The sequence below is a fragment of the Triticum aestivum genome, chromosome 5A (assembly GCF_018294505.1).
Source record: "Triticum aestivum cultivar Chinese Spring chromosome 5A, IWGSC CS RefSeq v2.1, whole genome shotgun sequence".
Taxonomy (NCBI): domain Eukaryota; kingdom Viridiplantae; phylum Streptophyta; class Magnoliopsida; order Poales; family Poaceae; genus Triticum; species Triticum aestivum.
In genome coordinates this window covers 679,435,711-679,448,054 of record NC_057806.1, presented here as the reverse complement: position 1 = coordinate 679,448,054, position 12,344 = coordinate 679,435,711, and the positions used below count along the sequence as shown (strand labels likewise).

General features: G+C 40.1%; 1 long non-coding RNA gene across 1 annotated transcript; it reads left to right on the top strand.

The window, feature by feature from the left end:
* The first annotated feature begins 11,092 nt into the window (after positions 1–11,092).
* LOC123105928 (uncharacterized) lies at positions 11,093–12,344 on the top strand. The gene is made up of 3 exons (XR_006451102.1): positions 11,093–11,597; positions 11,676–11,904; positions 12,329–12,344. It is a non-coding gene; the product is annotated as an uncharacterized lncRNA (long non-coding RNA).

Here is a 12,344-nt window from a genome sequence, read left to right as displayed (position 1 = left end):
AATCGGAGCGACAAATCCTAATCTCGAAATATGCCAACCCAACATGTACCTTTGGAGACACCTGTAGAGCACCTTTATAATCACCCAGTTACGTTGTGACGTTTGGTAGCACACAAAGTGTTCCTCCGGTAAACGGGAGTTGCATAATCTCATAGTCATAGGAACATGTATAAGTCATGAAGAAAGCAATAGCAACATACTAAACGATCGGGTGCTAAGCTAACGGAATGGGTCATGTCAATCACATCATTCTCCTAATGATGTGATCCCGTTAATCAAATGACAACTCATGTCTATGGTTAGGAAACATAACCATCTTCGATTAACGAGCTAGTCAAGTAGAGGCATACTAGTGACACGTTGTTTGTCTATGTATTCACACAAGTATTGCGTTTCCGGTTAATACAATTCTAGCATGAATAATAAACATTTATCATGATATAAGGAAATAAATAATAACTTTATTATTGCCTCTAGGGCATATTTCCTTCAGTCTCCCACTTGCATTAGAGTCAATAATCTAGATTACACAGTAACGATTCTAGCACCCATGGAGCCTTGGTGCTGATCATGTTTTGTTCATGGAAGAGGCTTAGTCAACGGGTCTGCAACATTCATATCTGTATGTATCTTGCAAATTTCTATGTCTCCCACCTGGACTAGATTCCGGATGGAATTGAAGCGTCTCTTGATGTGCTTGGTTCTCTTGTGAAATCTGGATTCCTTTGCCAAGGCAATTGCTCCGGTATTGTTACAAAAGATTTTCATTGGACCCGATGCACTAGGTATGACACCTAGATCGGATATGAACTCCTTCATTCAGACTCCTTCGTTTGCTGCTTCCGAAGCAGCTATGTACTCCGCTTCACACGTATATCCCGCCACGACGCTTTGTTTAGAACTGCACCAACTGACAGCTCCACCGTTCAATGTAAACACGTATTCGGTTTGCGATTTAGAATCGTCCAGATCAGTGTCAAAGCTTGCATCAACGTAACCATTTACGATGAGCTCTTTGTCACCTCCATAAACGAGAAACATATCCTTAGTCCTTTTTAGGTATTTCAGGATGTTCTTGACCGTTGTTCAGTGATCCACTCCTGGATTACTTTGGTACCTCCCTGCTAGACTTATAGCAAGGCACACATCAGGTCTGGTACACAACATTGTATACATGATAGAGACTATGGCTGAAGCATAGGGAACATCTTTCATCTTCTCTCTATCTTCTGCAGTGGTCGGGCATTGAGTCTTACTCAACTTCACACCTTGTAACGCAGGCAAGAACCCTTTCTTTGCTTGATCCATTTTGAACTTCTTAAAAGCTTTGTCAAAGTATGTGCTTTGTGAAAGTCCAATTAAGCGTCTTGATCTATCTCTATAGATATTGATGCCCAATATATAAGCAGCTTCACCGAGGTCTTTCATTGAAAAACTCTTGTTCAAGTATCCCTTTATGCTATCTAGAAATTCTATATCATTTCCGATCAGCAATATGTCATCCACATATAATATCAAAAATGCTATAGAGCTCCCACTCACTTTCTTGTAAATACAGGCTTCTCCAAAAGTGTACACAAAACCAAATGCTTTGATCACACTATCAAAGCGTTTATTCCAACTCTGAGAGGCTTGCACCAGTCAATCGCAGTCAATCCCTTGAACAGACTTAAGCATTGCTACGGGTGAGAAGGTCTCATCATAGTCAATCCCTTGAACTTGTCGAAAACCTTTCGCAACAAGTCGAGCTTTATAGACAGTAATATTACCGTCAACGTCAATCTTCTTCTTGAAGATCCATTTATTCTCAATGGCTTGCTGATCAACGGGCTAGTCAACCAAAGTCCACACTTTGTTCTCATACATGGATCCCATCCCAGATTTCATGGCCTCAAGCCATTTTGCGGAATCTGGGCTCACCATCGCTTCTTCATAGTTCATAGGTTCGTCATGGTCTAGTAACATAACCTCCAGAACAGGATTACCGTACCACTCTGGTGTGGATCTTACTGTGGTTGACCTACGAGGTTCAGTAACAACTTGATCTGAAGTTCCACGATCATTATCATTAACTTCCTCACTAATTGGTATAGATGTCACAATAACCAGTTTCTGTGATGAACTACTTTCCAATAAGGGAGCAGGTATAGTTACCTCATCAAGTTCTACTTTCCTCCCACTCACTTCTTTCGAGAGAAACTCCTTCTCTAGAAAGGATCCATTTTTAGCAACGAATGTCTTGCCTTCGGATATGTGATAGAAGGTCTACCCAATAGTCTCCTTTGGGTATCCTATGAAGACACATTTCTCCGATTTGGGTTCGAGTTTATCAGGTTGAAGCTTTTTCACATAAGCATCGCAGCCCCAAACTTTAAGAAACGACAACTTTGGTTTCTTGCCAAACCACAGTTCGTAAGGCGTCGTCTCAACGGATTTTGATGGTGCCCTATTTAATGTGAATGCGGCCGTCTCTAAAGCATAACCCCAAAATGATAGCGGTAAATTAGTAAGAGATATCATAGATCGCACCATATCTAGTAAAGTATGATTATGATGTTCGGACACACCATTACGCTGTGGTGTTCCGGGTGGTGTGAGTTGCGAAACTATTCCGCATTGTTTCAAATGTAGACCAAACTCGTAACTCAAATATTCTCCTCCACGATTAGATCGTAGAAACTTTATTTTCTTGTTACGATGATTTTCATCTTCACTCTGAAATTCTTTGAACTTTTCAAATGTTTTAGACTTATGTTTCATTAAGTAGATATACCCATATCTGCTTAAATCATTTGTGAAGGCGAGAAAATAACGATACCCACCGCGAGCCTAAATATTCATTGGCCCACATACATTAGTATGTATGATCTCCAATAAATCAGTTGCTCGCTCCATAGTTCCGGAGAACGGCGTTTTAGTCATCTTGCCCATGAGGCATGGTTCGCAAGTACCAAGTGATTCATAATCAAGTGGTTCCAAAAGTCCATTAGTATGGAGTTTCTTCATGCGCTTTACACCGATATGACCTAAACGGCAGTGCCACAAATAAGTTGTACTATCATTATCAATTGTGCATCTTTTGGCTTCAGCATTATGAATATGTGTATCACTACTATCGATATTCATCAAAAATAGATCACTCTTCAAGGGTGCATGACCATAAAAGATATTACTCATACAAATAGAACAACAATTATTCTCTAATTTAAATGAATAACCGTCTCGCATCAAACAAGATCCATATATAATGTTCATGCTCAACGCTGGCACCAAATAACAATTATTTAGGTCTAATACTAACCCCGAAGGTAGATGTAGAGATAGCGTGCCGACAGCAATCACATCGACTTTGGAACTGTTTCCCATGCTCATCCTCACCTCATCCTTGGCCAGTGTTCGCTTAATCCGTAGTCCTTGTTTTGAGTTGCAAATATTAGCAACAGAACTAGTATCAAATACCCAGGTGCTACTGCGATCTCTAGTAAGGTACACATCAATAACATGTATATCACATATACCTTTGTTCACCTTGTCATCTTCTTATCCGCCAAATACTTGGGGCAGTTCCGCTTCCAGTGACCAGTCTGCTTGCAGTAGAAGCACTCAGTCTCAGGCTTAGGTCCAGACTCGGGTTTCTTATCTTGAGCAGCAACTTGTTTGCTGTTCTTCTTGAAGTTCCCCTTCTTCTTCCCTTTGCCCTTTTTCTTGAAACTGGTGGTCTTATTGACCATCAACACTTGATGCTCCTTCTTGATTTCTACCTCTATAGCCTTTAGCATTGTGAAGAACTTGGGAATCGTCTTATCCATCCCTTGCATGTTATAGTTCATCACGAACTTTTGTAGCTTGGTGGCAGTGATTGAAGAATTCTGTCAATGACGCTATCATCCGGAAGATTAACTCCTTGTTGAATCAAGTGATTGAAGTACCCAGACATCTTGAGTATATGCTCACTGACAGAACTATTCTCCTCCATCTTGCAGCTATAGAACTTATTGGAGACTTCATATCTCTCAATTCGGGCATTCTTTTGAAATATTAACTTCAACTCCTGGAACATCTCATATGCTCCATGACGTTCAAAACATCGTTGAAGTCCCGGTTCTAAGCCATAAAGCATGGCACACTCAACTATCGAGTAGTCATCAACACGCGACTGCCAGGCATTCACAATGTCTGCAGTTGCTGGCGCAGGTGGTACACCTAGCGGTGCTTCCAGGACATAACTTCTCTGTGCAGCAATGAGGATAATCCTAAAGTTACTGACCCAGTCCGTGTAATTTCTACCATCATGTTTCAACTTTGCTTTCTCAAGGAACACATTAAAATTCAACGGAACAACAGCACGGGCCATCTATCTACAAACAACTGGTGATCAATGGTGGAAGGGTGAGAGTGCGTATAATCCATGGACTCAACATTAGTCATAAAGAACTCACATACTTATTGCAAAACTCTATTAGTCATCAAAACAAATTACTACGTGCATGCTCCTAGGGGGATAGATTGGTAGGAAAAGACCATCGCTCGTCCCCGACCGCCACTCATAAGGAAGACAATCAATAAACAAATCATGCTCCAACTTCCTCACATAACGGTTCACCATACGTGCATGCTACGGGAATCACAAACCTCAACACAAGTATTTCTACAATCCACAACTACCCACTAGCATGACTCTAATATCATCATCTTTATATCGCAAAACTATTGCAAGGAATCAAACATATCATATTCAGCGATCTACAAGTTTTATGTAGGATTTTATGACTAACCATGTGAATGACCAATTCCTATCATCTCTCTAAATAGATATAAGTGAAGCAAGAGAGTTTAAATCTTTCTACAAAATATATTCTCACGCTCTAACAAATATAACTGAAGCAAAATAGCATTCTACAAATGGCGGTTTTCTATGTGAAGAGAAACAGGCAATCCAAGCATCAAACGATATAAGTGAAGCACATGAAGCATTCTATAAAGCCATACTCAAAAGATATAAGTGAAGTGCATAGAGCCTTCTATAAATAAACAAAGTACTATCTCATACCAGCATGGCGCATAAAATAAAATTCAAAACTAAATGCAAAAGACGCTCCAAGATTGCACATATCGCATGAACGAAACGAATTCGAAAACATACCGATACTCGTTGAAGAAAGAGGGGATGCCTTCCGGGGCATCCCCAAGCTTAGACGCTTGTTGAGTCTCCTTGAATATTTACTTGGGGTTCCTCGGGCATCCCCAAGCTTGAGGTCTTGCCTCTCTTCCTTCTTCTCATATCGAGACCTTCTCGATCATCGAACACTTCATCCACACAAAACTTTAACAGAAAACTCGGTAAGATCCGTTAGTATAATAAAGCAAATCACTACTCTAAGTATTGTTGCAAACCAATTCATATTTTGTTTTGCATTGTGTCTACTGTAATATAACTTTTTCATGGATTAATCCACTGATATAAATCAATAGTTTCATCAAAACAAGCAAACTATGCATCAAAAACAGAATCTGTCTAAAACAGAACAATCTGTAATAATCTGAACATTCACCATACTCTGATACTTGAAAATTTCTGAAACAATTAGGACAAATAAACAATTTGTATATAAACGCAGTGCAAAAATAATCACAACCATTTGACATTTCAATAAGAAATGTAAAATCACGCACTACAACCAAAGTTTCTGTCATGCACCATACAAACCAACAAGCAAAGTAAACATCCTAAAGGCAAACCTTGGCACATTATTTTTATAATACAATGGAATTGTACAAGGGGATAATTATTTTTGTTGAAAAGTTTCTGTAATCAAGATTCACAAAGTTTCCGTGAGCATGAACAAAGTTCAAGGCTAACTCCCACTTCAACAATGCTCGTCTTTTCTCACTTTCGCTTTTCTTTTTTGAAAAAGTTTTGGGTTCCCCTCTTTATTTTTGTTGTTTTTAAACTATATAAAAGCACTCAACAGAAGTAAATGACTCTACAAAACTTTTGGGTTGTCTCCCTGGCAGCGCTTTCTTTAAAGCCATTAAGCTAGGCATATAGTGCTCAAGTAATGAATCCACCCGTATCCCAAGGTATATCAAAGCCAATTTTAATTAACAATGATTTGTAATTTAGTAGTGAGCACAAAGTAACATATATCATGCAACAACGAAGTCTATCTCTCTTCCTATACATTGGCATGTCATAAAATAACAATTCATGCACACATAGTAAAGGCCAATGCATAGTATAATCAGTTTCTTGCAATTTTATCATGTTGCAAACATAGAGAGGTGGAGATATAGTTCCTCTCTCATAATAATTTCAAGTACGAGCAGCGAGCACATGCATATTATACTCATCAAAATCATCATGTGTAGTAGTAAAAGGCAACCCATCAATATAATCCTTAATAAGCACAAACTTCTCCGATATAGTGTAGTTTGGAGAATTCAAAAAGATAATAAGACTATCATGTGTGGGTGCAATAGCAACAATTTCATGTTTAACATAAGGAACTATAGCAAGTTCATCTCCATAAGCATAATTCATATTGGCATCTTGGCCACAAGCATAGCAAGCATCATCAAAAAGGGATATTTCAAAAGAATCAACGGGATCATAGCAATTATCATAGCATTCATCCTTCGGTAAGCATGAAGGGAAATTAAAAATTTATGAGTTGAAGAGTTACTCTCATTACAAGGTGGGCACGGGTGATCAATCCGCTCTTCCACCTTTTGTTCTTCGCTGTCCTCCTCATCTTTTTCATCCAAGGAGCTCACATTTTCATCAATTTCTTCTTCCATAGATTCCTGCAAAATATTAGTCTCTTCTGGGACAGCAGAGACTTCCTCAATAAACGCATCAATATCGGAATTGTATTCATAATTCTCACAACAATATTTAAGGGTAGCTAAATTTTTAGGTCTGTAGACAGCATCATAAAGATTTTCATATTCTTTGATACTACAAGAAATATGTCAACTAGTGATCTTCTCTTAGTGACCCTAGCTGAATTGGTCGTAAATCCATGGCCATTTCGCTTGGAAGGGCTCAAACCCTGAATTGCCTTACACCAAATGGTCATAAAGCAGACAAGAGTGGTCCATGACCTTATTTCTACCTGATTACGACCAATATAAATGGTCATGAGGTTGTGAACATGGATGCATTAGTACTTATTGCTATGACTAGGCGCCACCTCATCGGTTTTGCCTATGTGTCATGTCCATGTGTCAATTTTTGCCCTAGGTTGTGAAGCAACCTATATTTCTGTCACTCCCAAAATTCCCCAAAAAATCTCATAAATTATTTGCGTCATATCTTCGTCAAATATGTAAAAATCCTTCCTTGCCTAGTTCAAAACTAATTCAACAATATTCATTCTCCTATTCTGTTCACAAGAGCACTTTATGAAGGAAGTGCTATTTATATATTCTTTATTGCCCACAAAACATTTGGGCACTCTTTCCTATCCAAATAATTGCCTCATGATAAAATTCAGCTCCATTTGCCTAGTAAATCTTCCTCGGCAAATTTCCAAAGTTTTTGTCGACCTAGAAGCATTATGAAGGAAGTACCTTTTTTATATATCCAAATGACATGAAATTTATACAGTTCCTTCATATACCAAAATTATCACCCTCCTCCAAATTGCAGCTCAGTAAAATCATCTATGTGAGCCCAGGTTCTATTTATATTTTATGGCCAGATTGGCACGTTGCAAAGCAAGTGTTATCTAGACCCCTCCTATTACCCTCAAACTTTTTGGGCACTCTTCCATACCCAAATCATTGCCATATGATAATATTCAGCTCCATTTTCCTGGTAAATCTTTCTCAGGAAATTTCCAAAGTTTCTACCTCGAGAGAAGCTTTGTGAAGTAAGTAGTAGCTAGGCTTACCGAAATGATCTGAAATTTTACCAGCGCATGACCATACCTAATTAACTTAGGTACACCAAATTTGAGCTCATTTCATTCATCCAATTTCTCTCGCTATTTTTCCCAAGTTTCTGTCCAGAGAAGAGTAGTGTGAAGGAAGTACCACTTTGGCATGTCCAAATGGTATCAATTTTCTACAGTGCTTTCCTATGCCCAACTAACGATCCTCCACCAAATTTCAGGTCAATCCATTCATTATTTTGAGCCCAGCTTCAACATTCAACATTTTGTCCAGTGTGGTACTTTGCAAAGCAAGTACCACCTAAGATCCTCCTTTTAAGCTGAAAATTTGTGAAGACATTCTTCTTAGTAGATTATCATCCTCAGCCAAAACTCACGCCTATTGGCCATGTGCATTTACCGTACCGCGAATTAAACACTTGGCTACTAATTCATCTTTGAGCATAGGTCGGTCACCTCGTGAGATTCTTCTGTTGTAATTTTCTTCCTAGCACCTACCTGGGGAGTTTCCAACCCACCAGACATGCTTAGGCCTCCCAAAACGCATGTCAACGCCAAGGTCACGCGGTGACCATGCGGTGGGCATGCGAGTTTATGCGCTTTGGAGTTGGGGCCCTGGGCCACCATACAAACCTCAACGTATCGCCACCAAACCATGTATTTATGCTTAAATAGATACTTATGTAACTAGAAATGATTTTTGGAAAAAAGAAAGAGCAAACTATGAGGCAGTTGCAGTTCAAATTTGACCCGCTTCCTATTGAATCGGCGAAAATTTGTCTTTTTCACCAGAGGTGGATCAAAACTTTTGAAACCCAACCATTTTGTCAATTGTGCATTAAATATGGCATAATATTTTATAAAATTGATTAGAGCCAATTTTGCAACAAATATATGGTAGGTCCTTCACACAAAAAACTCATTTCGGGCACTCAAAAAATGGAAAACGAATTTTCCGTGCAAAGAAAATGAAAACTCCCTTAGGCAACATTGTTTGGAATTCCAAGATGCACCCTTGTGCACAATATGAGATTATTTGAACAAACTATGCCATGAATGTGGCCATAAGATTGATCATTTGGCTTGAAAGCCATGAATCTTCACGCATGATAGCTCATTTCTAAGAACACTTTTTTAGAATAATTGCCGTATTACAAGTTTATTATTTTTCTTGGAAACTTGTTCATATATAATGACACAACGCGAAGGTTTTCCAATTTTTGTTTTTTTAAAATTTTTATGCCCATTTCAAAATGCGGTCAAAACGACGGGCATGAACATTCGTAGCTAGTGGTTGAATCTTGGAATTTTTTTGGTGTTTCTCTGATTAAATAGATACTTATGTACCTAGAAATGATTTTTGGAAAAAATAAAGAGCAAACTATGAGGCAGCTGCAGTTCAAATTTGACCCGCTTCCTACTGAATCGACGGGAATTTGTCTTTTTCACCAGAGGTGGATCAAAACTTTTGACACGCAACCATTTGGTCAATTGTGCATTGAATATGGCCTAATATTTTATAAAAATGATTTGGTCCAATTTTGCAACAATTATTTGGTAGGTTCTTCACAAAAACCTCATTTGGGGCACTCGAAAAATGGAAAATGATTTTTTCGTCTAAAGAAAATGAAAATTTCCTTCGGCAACATTGTTTGCCATTCCAATATGCACCCATGTGCACAATATGAGATCATTTCAACAAACTATGCGATGAATGTGGCCATAAGATTGATCATTTGGCTTGAAAGCCATTGATCTCCACACATGATAGCTCGTTTCCGAGAACACTTTTTTTAAAAGAATTGCCATATTACAAGTTTATTATTTTTCCTGGTAACTTGGTCACATATAATGACACAATGCGAAGGTTTTCCAATTTTTTTTTTTTAATTTTTTATGCCCGTTTCAAAATGCGGTCGAAACGACGGGCTTGACCATTCATAGCTAGTTGTTGAATCTTGGAAACCTTGTGATGTTTCTCTCATTAAATAGATAGTTATGTACCTAGAAATTATTTTTGTAAAAAATAAAGAGCAAACTATGAGGCAGCTACAGTTCAAATTTGACCCGCTTCCTACTGAATCTGCAGAAATTTGTCTTTTTCACCAGAGGTGGATCAAAACTTTTAAAACCCAACCATTTTGTCAATTGTGTATTAAATATGGCCTATTATTTTATAAAATTGATTAGGTCCAATTTTGCAACAAATATATGCTAGGTCCTTCACAAAAAACTCATTTCGGGCACTCAAAAAATGGAAAATGAATTTTCCCTGCAAAGAAAATGAAAACTCCCTTATGAAACATTGTTTGGAATTCCAAGATGCACCCTTGTGTACAATATGTGATCATATGAACAAACTATGCCATGAACGTGGCCATAAGATTGATCATTTGGCTTGAAAGTCATTGATCTCCAGACATGATAGCTCGTTTCTGAGAACACGTTTTAAAAATAATTATGGTATTACAAGTTTATTATTTTTTTTGGTAACTTGGCCACGTACAATGACACAGTGCGAAGGATTTCCAATTTTTTGATTATTTTTGAATTTTTCATGCCCGTTTCAAAATGCGGTCAAAAGGACGGGCATGGCCATTCCTAGCTAGTGGTTGAATATTGGAAAACTTTTGATGTTTATCTTATTAAATAGATAGTTTTGTACCTAAAAATGATTTTTGGGAAAAATAAATAGGAAACTATGAGGCAGCTGCAGTTCAAATTTGACCCGCTTCCAGCTAAATTGGCAGAAATTTGTCTTTTTCACGAGAGGTGGATCAAAACTTTTGACACCCAACCATTTGGTTAATTGCACATTAAGTCCTAATATTTTAGAAAATTAATTTGGGAGAATTTTGCAACAAATGTTTGCTAGGTCCTTCACAAAAAACTCATTTTTGACACTCAAAAAATGATTAAAAATAGCTAGAAAGATCAGAAATGCATACAAATTGGTCCTTATCAATAAAATGTGGTCTAACTCTCGTGCAAATTTGTGCGATGCCCTTCTAGAAAATATTTTTGGTAGCCGCTTCATAAAATCCCTCTATTTTCAGTACTTAGAACTATTTTAAATCACTGATTTTCCGAACCAATCAAAACTCGTCCCACGGATCGATGACATGGCTCCCATCCAACCATCCATCTATGTACATAATAAATAAATAAAAAAGAGATACTCCCACCCGCAGCCCTAGCCCCTCCTCCCTCGTTCCCTCTCTTGCCGCCGCACCCAGACCCTAACTCCACTCCTCTTCCCTCTCTTCCCCGATTCAGATGCACTCCTCGCAGCCGCCACCCACCTCCCACCTCCGGTTCAGTCGATCCCGCCGCCAGCGCCCGCGCGCCACCACCCGTTCCTCCTCGCCTTCCAGATCGCGCCGCCACCCGGCAACTCCAACCTCTCACCCACCACCGTCGCCCCTCCCCTCACCTTCTCCACCGGCGACCTCGCCTCCCTCCGCCGCCGCCCACACCCACTTAACCTCTGCTTCACCTCACCGTCTCCCCCTACCCTAGGTCCCAGATCCAGCGGGTCAGCCGGCGGCCATGGCGCTCCCCGATTGACCACGGATCCAAGACCACGTCCGCCTCCTTCCTGCTCGACCAAGATCAAGACAACGCACGCCACTGCTTCCTTTCTCGGGCGGGGCTGTCCGGTGGGTGGCCTTTGACGCCGCTCTTCCTTCGACGCCATGGAAGGTCCTTCTCCTCCTCTCTGTGCCCGCGGTTTGGTTTTCTCTCCTTCCCTAACGCGGTTTGGTTTCCGCACGCACCCAGGTAGGCGAGCGAACCAGATCCAGCTTGTACAGGCGTACAACTCCTCCTCCTCATCGTCTTGTCTTCTTGGCCGGCCTGGAAGGCGATGGCGGGGCCGCTGGAGTTCCTGGAGGCGCAGTGCTCGACACGGCAGGTGCTGCCGGACTGGCACACCGACCTCTACCACCGGAGGCTCTAGCACCAGCTCACCCTCAAGCTCCAGCAGTTCCTCACCCTCGCCGTCGTCCAGGTCCGGTTGACTCGATCAGTCCCTCCCTCCCTATTCCCCCGTGCCGGTACTTAGTATCGTGTAGCTTTTAGGGTTGAAGGATACGATGTTTTGGTTGCCTGTTACTGTTAGGCGAGGCGCCATTCATCTCCCTATAAAATATTTCCGTCCCAATTGGGATTGGGATTGGGATCTGGGAGTACCTAGTCATTGACAGGCGATATGAATGGGTGGTGCTAGCTGATACATTCACCAATCCCAAGTTGCTAGCACTGCCCCTTTACCTTTAGAGTGTCCTGCAAACAAACTGGTTGGCTTGTTTGAGCGTTGTAATTCTAATTGCGTTGGTTTGTTATAATTGTACATGTCACAACCTGTAGTTCGTTATGTAATTTGTCCTGTGATTTGCGGATCAGCTGCTGAAGATATTTCACATCTTTCCCAGGTATTGCAAAAGAGAC